This window comes from Lissotriton helveticus, chromosome 11, assembly GCF_964261635.1.
Source record: "Lissotriton helveticus chromosome 11, aLisHel1.1, whole genome shotgun sequence".
Lineage (NCBI taxonomy): Eukaryota > Metazoa > Chordata > Amphibia > Caudata > Salamandridae > Lissotriton > Lissotriton helveticus.
Window position 1 is genome coordinate 459,429,377 of NC_136072.1, and position 14,373 is coordinate 459,443,749.

The following is a 14,373-nucleotide window of genomic DNA, read 5'->3' on the forward strand; positions in this document are numbered from 1 at the left end:
ATTACTCGCCCTTGTCTCTTCCATTGCATTTTTTTTAATTCTTTTACAAATGTTTCCCAAATATTTAACTCTAGATGGTGATTCTGTGCATTCACAGCCCTTACGCCATGTAGGACAATGTGCGCAGGTGGTGAGAACCCCCACCCTTGTTTGGGGCTGGGACTTGATTTTCATTGTTAAACTTTGTCCCAAGGCAAGTGTGATAACAGTAGAAAAGGGAGAAGGAGACGGAAGAGAACATAGGAAAACAGTGACAAAGGGAGAAAGCAGAGTTATAAAAGAGCCTGAAAGAGAAAGCATTGGGTGGTGAAACAGGCATGAGGTGGAGTAAAGACTAGGCATGCTTGGTAATCTGCAACCCTGGCTTTTGCAGCACGGGGGGGCTACTAAGAAAGACTTCAGGCCTCTGAATTTATTTTTATTTATTCTTAGAAATTAAACATTCAGGCGAAAAGAATGTAAACTGCATTATGGCTAACATGAGTGACAGCCAAAGTTTGCAAGATTTGATCTTAGTGGTGATGTGTTTTATGGGCATTTGCGCTTGACAGCTCCTTAAAAGCTAATAATGTTATTTTGGATTTAACTTTGAAATTCTTTGTACCTCATGAAGCTTTCTCCTCAGGAGTGTTTTGAAGTAGCCCACGTTTTTTACATCCAGTGCAGTATACCATAACACTTTGAGCCTCCCATGCAAAACATGTTAAATTCTATTTACAGCACAAGATACTGCCAGTGGTGCTATGTGAACAGGGCACAGACTGCAAACAACCTTCTTACAACATTTAATAATAGGTGATAAAACTCAGCAAACCATACAAACTAGATCAAATAACAATTCTATTGTGAGATGTCAACAACAGGGGCTCAATTCTGGTGACTCAAAACACCCGAACAGAGGAGTGAAGAAAAACGGTAGGATTTCATAGCAGATCAATGTTTTCCAGTATTCAGTTCTTGACAATGCTTGTACACAGGTCAATATTTATCCGAGCTGTTTGAGCCACTGGGGATGTTCCAGAGGAGAGACCTCTGTACCATCATCCTGTAAATGTTGCAACAAAAGAAATGCTCAGGTGCATATGTATGATTGACATGAACTATGAAAAAGACATGTTCTAAAGCAGCCACCATTGAAAGCAATTATCCTCACCACGCTGTAACCTGTCACCAATAATCCTCAATTACGTTCTCCCCACAAAAGCCAGTCAATATCCTGTTATGTTACAAAATAAAACCCCTTTTCCAACATTCAGTCAAAATAGGGACATAACTGTTGGTCAACACGCTAACCAATAGGTCCTTCATCACACAGGCCCGCAAACACAGCTATGCACAAAACACCTAATACCTATACATCTTTGAGTTCTATATTGGCCCCACTATCTTCTCAACAATCACTAACAAAGTAGCCAGTCATCACTTGCAAGCTGGTGCCGTTTAATACCCCAACACTCTTAACGCTTAACACGGTTAACACTGTCCACTTAGCACCCCAGCATTTTAGAAAGTCAATCTCTTGTCATACCAGCTCGTAAATGTCCTTTTCAAGATGAGGTTATTATATTTGATCATTCATAATATAACCATCTAGTAAAAGCTACCTGGTATGCTGCCCATCTTGTTGCACAGGTTCCCTCAGGTTCAGCAGTGAGCCAATAACTTGAGCAGCTTCAATGGACATGTGACACTAAATGAAGAAGTTCAAATGTTTTCAATGCTTTTTAAGCGGCATACCTCTCATGTCACCTATAGAATGGCATCCAATACTGAGGCCTGCTGATCCCCTGTTATGTTCATTGTCATACGTAGTATCTCTGCTTTGTTGAAAGTTAGTATGCAAAGATGACAAAGGTTGGTCAATTGGTCAATGCATGTGCCAACTGCCCGCCTGAAGTCGGATCCAAGAAGGACAGTATTTTCTTTGATTGGCCAGTTTTGGAGGTTGTTTATCAAAAGGCTGCATGAAATGCTTTTGCCATTTATTAGTTATTTATTTATTTATTTTATTTATTTAAAGAGTTTTATATAGCGCTGGCTAGACCCGAAGGTATCAGAGCACTTTACATAAGGTTCCACGTAGTTGCAAACTTACATCAGTTACAAGTTACCAAAGGTACCAGTAAAAACATTTAAGGAGCATAAAGAGAAGGTGAATGGGGTGGGGAAGGGAGAGGGGGTAAGGAAAAAGGTAGATACGACGGAGAGGCAAAGGGAAAGTCTGCCCAAGGTCCGCCTGGATAGGTGACTGCCTATGCATATTTGAGCTGATTTGCAGATGGGGTTCAATTTGTAAATAGGTGGGTGCATGAATTCTTGGGCTGCTGTGTGTAGGAAAAGGCCTTTTAATAGTAGAGTATGCTTCAAGTACAAAATAGGACGACTCAGGAAGAGGGCTATGGAGGTGACTCTTGAAGTGGTCAAAGGTGCAAAGAGTTGGAAATGTTTGCCCATGAATTTTATATAGACCTCAGTTTCAGGCTGGAGTGATAGGCTGTGCTGTAAGTTGGTGGGAGGTGTGGTAAGGGGCATCTTGGCATGTTCCCTCCGCCATTCTTGGCCTAAAGCTGGAGTGTTTTTGGCGGTTAAGCTTGGGGTGGGATGCGAAGGATGCCTATATGGAATGGACGAGGGGGAGGATATCCCGAGAGAGCAGGAAGAGGTATGCAAGGGCGTGTCATGAAAGTCCCTCGGGGCATCATCGGACATAGCAGGGATCCACAAAATGGAGGTTGCCACACATGGAGAGCTGCTGAGGCTGAATGACAATGATCCAATCGTGGTGGTTACTCTGACCTGGGAAGTAGCATCAGAGAGCGAGGCCTCAAAAGCTGCACAAACGCTTGTGACCCCAGCCAACAATTAGCTTTATGGAACAAGCTTTCAGTGGATGAGAGTGAAAGTGTATTTCAAGCCCAGGAGACATTAGAAGATATGTACTTAAATACAGGGTTCTATACCATTCAGGGTGGAATATGGCACCAGCGGCCCCCCACTGTAAATAAGTCTTATTTGTTCTCATAATAATATGCAAACGTCAGTCCAGTTTCTTGTTTATGCAAACTTGCCTTATAGATCCTGGTAATTAGCAACAGGTAGTTAGGGATATATATATATATATATATATATATATATATTCACTGAAAAAACCATAGGTTATACACCATATATAGTTAGGAATTAGCATTTAAAAAACCTTATTTTACTCACACAAAACCATTGAAATTCCATATATAGTTAGTTGCACTAACTATATATCGCGCACCCGCAATCCACTGCTGATCATGTCACATATTACATCATTCATGACATGGTCAGTGACATCACTGATGACATCTCAAATGACATCACTGATGAGATCACTGATGACATCATCCAGTGACTGTGTGTTTCTGTAAAGTTTAAATATGTTTTACATATTGAAGAATGAGTAGATGTATAAGTGTCTGGACGAAGGATTTAGTAGGTGCATGACTGAATGTATGAGTGAGTGATTAAATGTGTCTCACTGAGTGCATGGGTTAGTGACTAAACTGTCTTAATTTGTGCATCATTATGTCTGTTGTTCTGTAAACTGCTGCATGTGTTGATCAGTAGCTATATGATTAACTATATGGGTTATTGATTGATTGTCCAAGTATTTGTATAGGAGACTGAGTGTGTGTGTGGCTGGCTGGGAGGTGTGTGACTCTGTGCAGATCAATGTGTACTTGTATCAATGATTGTATAAGAAAGTAAGTATGTGTTAGTATATGTTTGAAAATGTAAGGTGCTCTATGTTTAACTGTATAGACAAGAAAATGGAAGTGTGATTGATTCTTTACAGGACTGACTAGGTGTGTGAGTAACTCCATGGATGAGTGGCAGAGTGTAAGTGTCTGTATAGGTGTATGAGTGCATATGATAGTGTTGTAAAGATGAGTGATTGTATGTATGAATGATTGTATGGGTGAATGAGTGAATGTGTGTGTAGACGTAGGAATCAGTGAGTACGTATGTAGTAACTAGTATTGGTGTGTCAATGGTTTCAAAAATTATACTCTGTATTTAACACTGGGTGAAACAGAGGTTATATTAAAACGTGAGGAGATGCATTGTATTGTCACATGAATGATATCATCAGTGATGTGGTCATTGATGTCAAATGAGATGTCATCAGTGATCTCATCAGTGATGTCATTTGAGATGTCATCAGTGATGTCACTGACCATGTCATGAATGATGTAATATGTGACATGATCAGCAGTGGATTGCGGGTGCGCGATATATAGTTAGTGCAACTAACTATATATGGAATTTCAATGGTTTTGTGTGAGTAAAATAAGGTTTTTTAAATGCTAATTCCTAACTATATATGGTGTATAACCTATGGTTTTTTCAGTGAATTTTCAAGGTTTTGTAAATGCTAATTCCTAACTATATATGGTCTATAACCTATGGTTTTTTCAGTGAATTTCAATGGTTTTTTAATAGCAAATATCATAAGCTGTCGAATGTCAAGTACGTGGTAAGTAAAAACATTTTCGTGTTTATGCACACTGATCTGCTTTGAATGCTGCCCCCCACCCCTCATTTCTATTAGGAGTACTCTCTCTTTGCAGATAGTGAAGGGTAGTTAACGCAGCCCTTTGCCCCCTTTGTAATCCGTCGTGCCTGCTTCTCTCTCCATTTGATTGATTGTTCTCTTTGGTTCATTCTCTATTTACAAACAAGCACAGAGTCGCAATACTCTGTTTAGTCTTTGCAGATAGCGAAAAATCGTGTAAAAAACCAAAAGGAATCGAGCAAAATCAGTAGGCCACTAATGGGATCTCTTTTTGACCTCGCTAAAATAGAAACATTAGGAACAACCTGTTGAAAATAGCAATGCGTATGTACATAAGCGGCGTTCATTTGTGTTCACAGTACCCCTTGTTGATTGTTTGAATCGAGCATTGAATTGTTCGAAGTTAATTCTCTTAAGGATCTTCTCTGCCTGCAAACGAGGAAGAATAGGAATATTCTCTCTCCCTTTGCAGATAGTGAAGGGTAGGTAACGCAAGCCTTTAACACGTCGTACCTATTTCATTCCTCATTGATTGATTGATTGTCCTAACATTGACTGTTTGGGAATTAGTTCTTTTTGGAGGTATTCCCTGTTTGCAAATAAACGTAGGAAAATCTTTGCAAGTAGTGAAAGGGTACGTAATGCGGACCTTTCTCCCCCGTTGTAATCTGTCATGCCTATCTACTCCCCACTGATTGATGCACCTGTTTCACCCGGACCATTTACTAGAGATACGTCATCTGGCCCGACCAGAGAGCACCCCTAGTGAAAAGGACATATGCAATAATAACGAAGTGATCACTGTATCCTGTTAACAGAAACTTTAGCATGAAACAACCTGGAAAGAAAAGAATAGGAAAACGAAAATCAGTAGGCCACTGATGAACATGAACTTTTATTAAACAACGAACAAAGAAACGATAACATAACGTAATGATAAAACCTATTAATGTCCTAGAAACAAGAAAACGTTAAAATATGCCAGTGGTGAGAGACCAGAAAAACAGTAAGAGAAACCAAATCACCCCTCGCTGTCCCACCGCCTGCCACGCCAAAAAAATCGATAGACTAGGGAAAATGCAAGTCAGTAGAACATCCGCCCCCACTCTGGAAACTTCCAAGGTGGGGCAGGGTTCCGTCTACGCCCAGCCGGGAGCAGCCCATATAAGGCAGGTCCTGCTGCCACGCCTCGGCCAGGAGATCCTAACGTAGGGTGTAGCCGGAGGAGAGGCCGAGGCCAGCGGGACCCGGCCAGGGGATTGCCTTTACAACGCTGAACAGTTGAAGGGGGGGGGAATGTCTCCTCGACCCTCCCCTCTCTCTCCCAGTCCGGCCGCGGTGGCCCTTGAGAGTTGCAGGTAGTCCCGCCACATGCTCTTCTGGTCCGGCCACCAACGGTAGGGGGGCCGAGGCCGACGGGATCCGGCTGCAGCCGATAAACCAAGAAACCCGTTCATGGGGCCAGAGCCAGGGGCGTCCGGCCGACATCTACCGGAAGCCCGGCCCGAAGACGGACGGGACACTTCTTCTTTCTTGAATAATGGCTGCGACAACACTGGGGGGGGGGATGTCTTGCACATGCCTCCGACCCCCCCCCCCTCGTCCTCATCGCCTGGTCCGGCCATAACAAATCTCAAGCGAGACGCCGTGGGGTGCACTGGGAGGGAGAGACGGTGCGAACAGGCCTCTCCCGCCTCCCCAGGTGGAGGCTTCCCAGCTGCACCCTCAGCGCTCCAGGCGCCCGGAAAAGGGTTCTTCCACTGTGGCCATGCTGCAACGTCTCGCCCGGCAGGGTGGAGCCCGTCCGCTCATGTGACCCCGCGATCGCCGGTAGCTGCCGAACTCTCAAAATGGCGGTCGACCTGGCAAGAGCGGGCCCAGCATAAAGAAATGGCCCGGTCACTGGTTGACTCCACCACCGTAGTCCTCCACGACCTTGAAGATTCTAGAGGAGCCGCGGGAGTCTCCGACCCCCGATCGGGAATGACTGCCATGATCGCCCGTGGAGTGACGAAACTGTATCCGCGGGACGTTGGCGCTCCCATGCTGGCGCCAGCCTCACTTTGAATTACTAGAATCCTGCAGACCTCACTTCCGGTGAAAGCACAGTGTGACCCGGTAGGAAAAATTATTGCACCCCCTCCCCTTTTTGACTGATAGTTCAAACCACCGATCCTTTCCTTTGCCCTTTTAACGGAACTTTGGACTGCCTCCCCCTCTTTTACATTTTCTAGAGAAAACAAAACATTAACCACTACATTAGCATAGCAGTTGACACCAGAACTGTTTTCAAATTGAAAACCAACAACATCTTCAACAGAATCCTTTTTGTTTCTGCTGTGACCCTGCTACAGCACAGGCATTGTCCCCAGCAGTAATTCTGCAATGCCGGTAAGAATAGCTGTGGTGCCTACTGGACTCACTCACCCCCGCGGCGCCCCACGCCGTTATTTGCTGGGCGGCAACTTACTAGACATCACCTTCGTGCCATCTAGATTTCAGCGCGTTCTGCTGCCTTGGAACTATTCGCACAACAGACCGCTACTGACAAGAATATTTCATTATTGGTGCTGTCAATTTCAATAAATCTATTGGATAATTCAAAAGAAATTGCCACGGTCTCTTCGTTGTTTAAATGTTTTTACTGTTTTTGTTTTGTTGTATATATTTATATGTTATTAAAGTTTTATATTCCTACTACTTTCTTGGAGTGCTATATATTTTTAATGTGACACATAATTGTAAAAACTTTGATGTACAAAGAGTCATTCCTGGAATCTTCCGCTTCAGGCTCGGTCCCCTCCCCAATCACAATACAGGATGGTTTTCAGATAGTAGGAACACGTGTGGTGTGACGGATCTCATCGGGTGTGGGCCTTGATCTACTATAACTCCTTTGAAGAGGGGTCATTCTTTACAGCTGGGGCCATAAACTACATCTGCAGGGCTAGCTGATAGCCTGGACAATCGGACACAGAGGAAGAGGAGTGTCAGAGGGTGCGGTAGTGAATAGGGCGAAAGGGAGGTGTCGGGCGGGCACAGAGTGTGATTCTCAGGGAAGAGCAGCGCAGATGGGGGGAGGTTTATTGCCCATGCATAAGACAGAGAGCGGTGGTGACCAGTGCCTGGGGAAGATGCTTGCGTGGGTGAGGAGCCATGCTACGAATCGACAGCGTGCAGAGAGTGGGTCTGGTCAGAACATCTAAAATGGCTGCCGTGCACGACAAAAGTGTGGCATTTCAAAAAAGGCAAGATGGCGCAGACAATGTTTTTCAACACTTCCTCATTTCCTTCGAATCGAACGTTAACAGACGTTGGGGCATATTACCAAAGTTAAGCGATATTTATCGCTAACGATGCTTACCAACGAATTTTTTACCACTAAGCATCGTCAGAAATTATCGAAGATAAACCTTGCTATTATCAAGGTTTATCGCAAATGCGATAATAAACGGCCGCAATGCATGAATATCGCTAAAAACTCAGCGATATTCATGCATTACCGAGCTAATGCTCTTAGCCATGTTATCCACCTACCATTGGATAACATGGCTAAGAACTGCTCAGGGCAGGTGTTACTTTTTGGAGATATTCGCGCTTAGCGCGAATATCTCCAAAAGTTGGTAATAGGAGATAGATATCTTGCATGTTGTAATGCAAGTTATTGTGGTATATGGAACTCATACCATAATCTCTCAGGAAAGCAGAAACTGATCCTTTTGGGACCGCCTAAAAAGGCCTAGGGGGTGAGGAGTACTCTACTTTGCCCCCTTTTCACGTTCCGAACTATTTTATTTTACTCTCTTCTGTAATTACACAAAATAGCAGCGATAAGATGCATCGGAGACACACAGTGAGAGAAAGGAGGCCGGAGATGAAGAAGAGATGTCAAATACACATTGGAGATAATATAGTGGCAGAAGGGAAGTAAATATGAGTAAACTTACCATGTAACATAAAAATGTTGCACTCTATACTATAAGTCTCATTTTATACTACAATCACTTCGCTACAACCTCATAAATTAAAAATAAAAATGAATAATGTCTCAAACAATTTTTGATTTCTAAATATAAATTTATTCTTCAGAATTTTCTAAATTTGAAAGAACTAGTAACATGTCCTCATCAGCAATGTCCTCATGAAAAGTCTCCAATGATGATTCTTGTAACTCTATGGTCTCCAAACACTCGATAAATTCGCCATCAAGAGATTGATCAAAAAAATCATTCAAGTCATCTCCTCCTTGTGACAATATTTCATTATTGGTGCTGTCAATTTCAATCAATGTAGTGGAATCATTCAAGTCATCTCCTCGTGACAATATTTCATTATTGGTGCTCTCAATTTCAATCAATGTAGTGGAATCATTCAAGTCATCTCCTCCTTGTGACAATATTTCATTATTGGTGCTGTCCATTTCAATCAATCTAATGGAATCATACAAGTCATCTCCTCCTTGTGACAATATTTCATTATTGGTGCTCTCAATTTCAATCAATGTAGTGGAATCATTCAAGTCATCTCCTTGTGACAATATTTCATTATTGGTGCTGTCCATTTCAATCAATCTAATGGAATCATACAAGTCATGTCCTCCTTGTGACAATATTTCATTATTGGTGCTCTCAATTTCAATCAATGTAGTGGACAATTCAAAAGAAATTGCCACGGTCTCTTCATTGTGAGCCATTTTATTTTGAAATTGCTTGCTGTAAATTGCAGAAAAAAATAATCACTTTCATTTATCGTTTTTAGTAATACATAATATAAAACTAACTTTATCAAGTATTTAGTATAACAGAAGGACTGCAAATAAATAACAGAAAACATTTTTCAAATTATCTTCAAGTGTACAACATAGTTCCCCTTACAAATTAACAACTCACCTTTTTAAAAGTAGGAGAAGTGTTAGTACTGTGTAAATCAAACACCAGAAATTCACCACCAAAAATTCCTCACAAATGTACCTCAGACAGTAGTATCACAAAATGGCTGTGGTTTCCTCTCATTTGAAATATATACATAACCAATTAACTTTCATCACACACAAATACAAAACCAAAGTAACATTTTAATTGGTTCTAAATTTCAACACTTTCAAATGTGGTTTCCCCATGCAATTTTCCATAGGACATTTACATACGTCTACAGCCTGAATGGCTGAACGGAATTACACCAAACTTGGCAAAATGGTACATCAAACCTAAGAGGTCAGGAAGGATCTACTATGCCCCCTTATGGTCATTTCCCCCTTCGCTTTGGCCTCCTCTTGTCTCTCAATCCTACCGAGAGACAAGATGGCGGCCGCTACGGACTGTTTGGAATGTTGACAGACGCCGGAGAACCAATCAGCTTCGCAAAGCTCCGTAACGCAAAAAGTACGCGAAGCGGAGCGCTGTTACAGATATATATCTTTTTTTGAACGTTAATTTCTCAAAATCCACTGGAGCACATATATTGAGACCTAGCAAAGGCACATCGGGCTACCAGTCCCTAATATTTTGCCAAGTTTCGTGCAAATCCATTCAGCCGTTCGATTATTATTATTATTATTTTTTTTGCCCCGCGGGGCCCTTTTAAAACCTCCACATCAAACCTAGGGGGTCAGCGAGGATCTACTATGCCCCCTTATGGTTATTTCCCCCTTCGTTTTGGCCTCCTCTTGTCTCTCGATCCTACCGAGAGACAAGATGGCGGCCGCTACGGACTTTTTGGAATGTTGACAGACGCCAGAGAACCAATCAGCTTCGCTTCACAAAAAAGTACGCGTCCTGGGACGCTTCCCGGTCCGCTGTTACAGATATATATCTTTTTTTAAACGTTAATTTCTCAAAATCCACTGGAGCACATATATTGAGACCTACAAAAGGCACATCGGGCTACCAGTCCCTACAATTTTGCCAAGTTTCGTGCAAATCCATTCAGCCGTTCGGGCTAAAAGTGAGGCCAACCGCCCTATGGAAAACTCAATGTTAAAAACACGTTTTGGGACCCCCCTTTTTTCTCAGCCCCCCCTTGACGAACCCCCCCAAATTTTCAAGGGCTGCTCAGAAACAAAATGTGCCATTTTCCTGAAAATTTCAGCCAATTCCGTCCACAAACGCCAAAGTTATTAGACATAGAATTTTCAAAAAACCCATAGAGAAAAAATCCTAACTATATATACCTACTGGCGACCGCCAGTAGGTAATATATATATATATATATATATATATATATATATATTTGGAAAACAGAAGTCCAAATTAAATAAGGAAACAACCTGTGATAGGGAAAGCAGGACATTATTCCAAATGACCAGAATTACTTTGAGAGACAATCAATAAAACTTTATTCGGTTTCAATTATTTTGAAACCATAAAAGTGCAGAGGAGAGAAAAAAGACATAGATCCTAAATCACATCATATTTGCAGAAAGACAAACTACTGCATAACTTTTTAAGCTTTGAAACAAAGATTAACATGTGGATTAAGAATAATTAATTTAATCTCGAATTAAAACCACCAATCATAAAAGTCAGGCACAAACAATTAAATCATAATCTTTGGCAGTCATAGAGCAGACAAGGGAGTAGGGGCTCTGTGTAATGAAATGTGTGAGCTGTTTAAGTAAATATTATCTTACGGCAAGAATATAAATAATTGTTCTATTGGGAAAACATGTTGTGATGCACCACCACAAGAAACCACTGCACAAGCTCCTCAGCAAAGGGAATGCCTGGAGGGAAATCCGAGATTGGTGGATGGAGTGGGGTGATTGGTAGGTCATCACTTGACCCGAAAGGAATAGTGTGATCTCTCCTCTATCAGCCTGTTCTTATTTTTTGTTTGGTCTGTCTGGCAAGAAGAATAACAAGTAGTCTGCTTCATTAGCAGGTGCAGCAACCAGGATTTTTACAGGCAGGTATCTTACGTTGTTTCTAGAAAAAGGTTGAAGCATGGGTGCCTGAAGAAATGGGAAGCCAGAAAAGAGAGAGAGAGTACATGTATAACTTTTGGCTTCTTTCTGCTTATTAAAAAAACATATCTTACCTTCTTCTGCATTAGTCACAACATCTGAGAATGCCTGAACTTCAAAATCACAGTAATCTGTAGGTCGTTCTTTTATTTATTTATTTTTTTTTTTTTTATGTCCTCATTTTGCCAACCCTCTTGCTAGGATGGCTCTTGTCCTTTAAGTAACCAAGGAGGGGAGATAAGAGCACTTCCACACCAGGATTCTGCTGTTTCCGCCCCATCTCCTTCGCCTTAACAATAGGGGACCAACAAGCGAGGAGAGGCTGAGACTAACAACGTGTTTGACTTAATCATAGGGCCTGCTCACCTTCTCTCTCCAATCAACCAACATTGTCTAGCTCTTATCTTGTGTTAGAAAGGCGATCCCAGGGGAGACAGAAGATGTCTGACTGACCACCCTGAGACCCACCAATCTTTTATGGAATAGGCCGAGCGCCGTCGAGAGGCCTCCTTGGTGATTTCCCTCTCCTATAATCGTAGCAGACTAGCAACCCCACCCCTACAAAGGGACACCACACAAGAGTAGATTCTTAAGAGTCTTTATATACGGAATAAAGGCAAGTTCTCGCAGCAATATACATGCAACGGGGTCGAAGAACCCTTAAAGTCTTGGTATCAGGGAAAAAGGGGTAGCGGTCCAACGGACACTAGGATACCCGGCGCACAGCTCTCAATCCTTGAGCTGGGGGGTGCAAGGAGCCGCGACAGCGTCAGCAGGGCTCCGAGGATGGTTCAGCGTGGTCGGGCCGCGACAGCGTCAGCAGGGCTCCGAGGATGGTTCAGCGTGGTCGGGCCGCGACAGCAGGGCTCCGAGGATGGTTCAGCGTGGTCGGGCCGCGACAGCGTCAGCAGGGCTCCGAGGAAGGTTCAAAGTACAAGAGTTCTTATCAGGATCAGCCGCGACGAGGTCAGCAGGGCTTCGACTCCAAGATACAACTGGCGTCTTAATCCAGGGCTGGCCCGGATATAGGACTGGAGTCCTTTGATGTCCGGACCCTCGCGCCTGGGGGTCAGAGGGGCCGGGATGAGGGTGTCCAGACACCCAGCAGGGGGGCGGAGCCAGCGCCCAGGGAGGCCGGAGGGCGATCGATACCAGGCGTCCGGGGACGGCTGGAGGGCCATCGAAACTCCCCTCCTCTTAGATCCGTCGAGTGGCCACTCTACCACCTGGGGGGATCTTGGTGCCTCGATGTCGGGGCTTCGCTGGGGCCGTGGCCGGGGTCGGGCGAGGCCTCGTGCTCGGGACGTGATGGGCCCAAGATGGAGTCGGGCCTGAAATGGTGGTCCGGAGTTGTAGCCGGACCTGCAGAGTTGGGGCGCGTAGGGTTCGCCCGCTTCCAGGGGGGCACCGTGGGTTGCCCGGTTGGCTGCTCTCGTCGAGAGTTCGTGGAGGGTAGTGCCAGGGGGTGACAGTGGGTCGATGGAGGGCCGATGTCGTCCTGGGCCCGTCATGCGGGAGGGGTAGGACCACGCCACGAGGCCGGGTCCAACACACGTCCCCTCCAGCTGAAGGCAGGGAGAGTCACCCATCTTCTTGGGGGTTCTCCTCGCCGAGGCGGAAGAAGCGGGACAGGCCATCAGCGTTGGAGTGGTCGTTGCCAGGGCGATGCTCCACAGTGAAGTCCATACCTTGGAGAGAGATGGACCGGGTTCTCGCCCCGCATCTGCATCAGCCACCGCAGGGGAAGGTGGTCGGTCTGTACCCGAAAGTGGGTGCCGAAGAGGTAGGGCCGGAGTTTCTTTAGGGCCCACACGACGGCGAAGGCTTCTCTCTCGATGGTGCTCCACGGTTGTTCTCTAGCCGGCAGGCGCCGGCTGATGAAGGCCACAGGATGGTCAACTCCCTCGGGGTTAACTTGCGATAGGACCGCCCCGATGCCGTGCTCCGAGGCGTCGGTTTGGACCACAAACTCTCGGCTGTAGTCGGGGGCTTGGAGCACAGGGGCGGTGCACATGGCAGTTTTCAGAGTCTCAAAGGCTGTTTGACACTCGGGGATCCAGTGCACCTTCTGTGGTTGTCTTTTGGAGGTCAGTTCAGTGAGGGGCCCCACAATGCTCCCATAGTCTTTTATGAAGCGCCGGTAATATCCCGTGAGCCCCAGGAAGGCTCGTACTGCTGTCTGGGTGACCGGGGGCTCCCAGGCCACGATGGCGTCAATCTTTGGTTGGAGGGGAGCCACCTGGCCGCTCCCTACTTGGTGCCCCAGATAGGTCACAGACCCTTGGCCTATCTGGCACTTGCTGGCTTTTATTGTCAGTCCGGCCCGTTGGAGGGCCGTCAGGACCTCCCAGAGGTGCGTCAGGTGCTCGTCCTAGTGGAGGCTGTACACCGCAATATCGTCCAGGTATGCGGCACTGAACTCTTCTAGCCCCGCCAGCACCCTATTTACCAGTCTCTGGAAGGTGGCCGGGGCGTTTTTCATACCGAAGGGCATCACCTTGAAATGGAAGTGGCCATCGGGGGTCGAGAAGGCAGATCGCTCTTGGGCACCAGGGGTGAGGCCGATCTGCCAATACCCGGCCGTGAGGTCGAAGGTGCTGAGGTACCTGGCGGCCCCCAGGCGATCGATCAGTTCATCGGCCCGAGGGATGGGATGGGCGTCGGTCCTGGTGACGGCATTCAGCCCCCGGTAGTCGACACAAAACCGGAGTTCCGGGGGGGTGCCGGGGGCGGCGGTCTTCGGGACCAGGACAACTAGACTGGCCCAGGGACTGTCTGAGGGCTCGACCACCCCGAGGGCTAGCATCTTGGCAACTTCGGACTGGATGCAGGCCCGAACTCGGTCGGGTACTCGGAAAGCCCGATG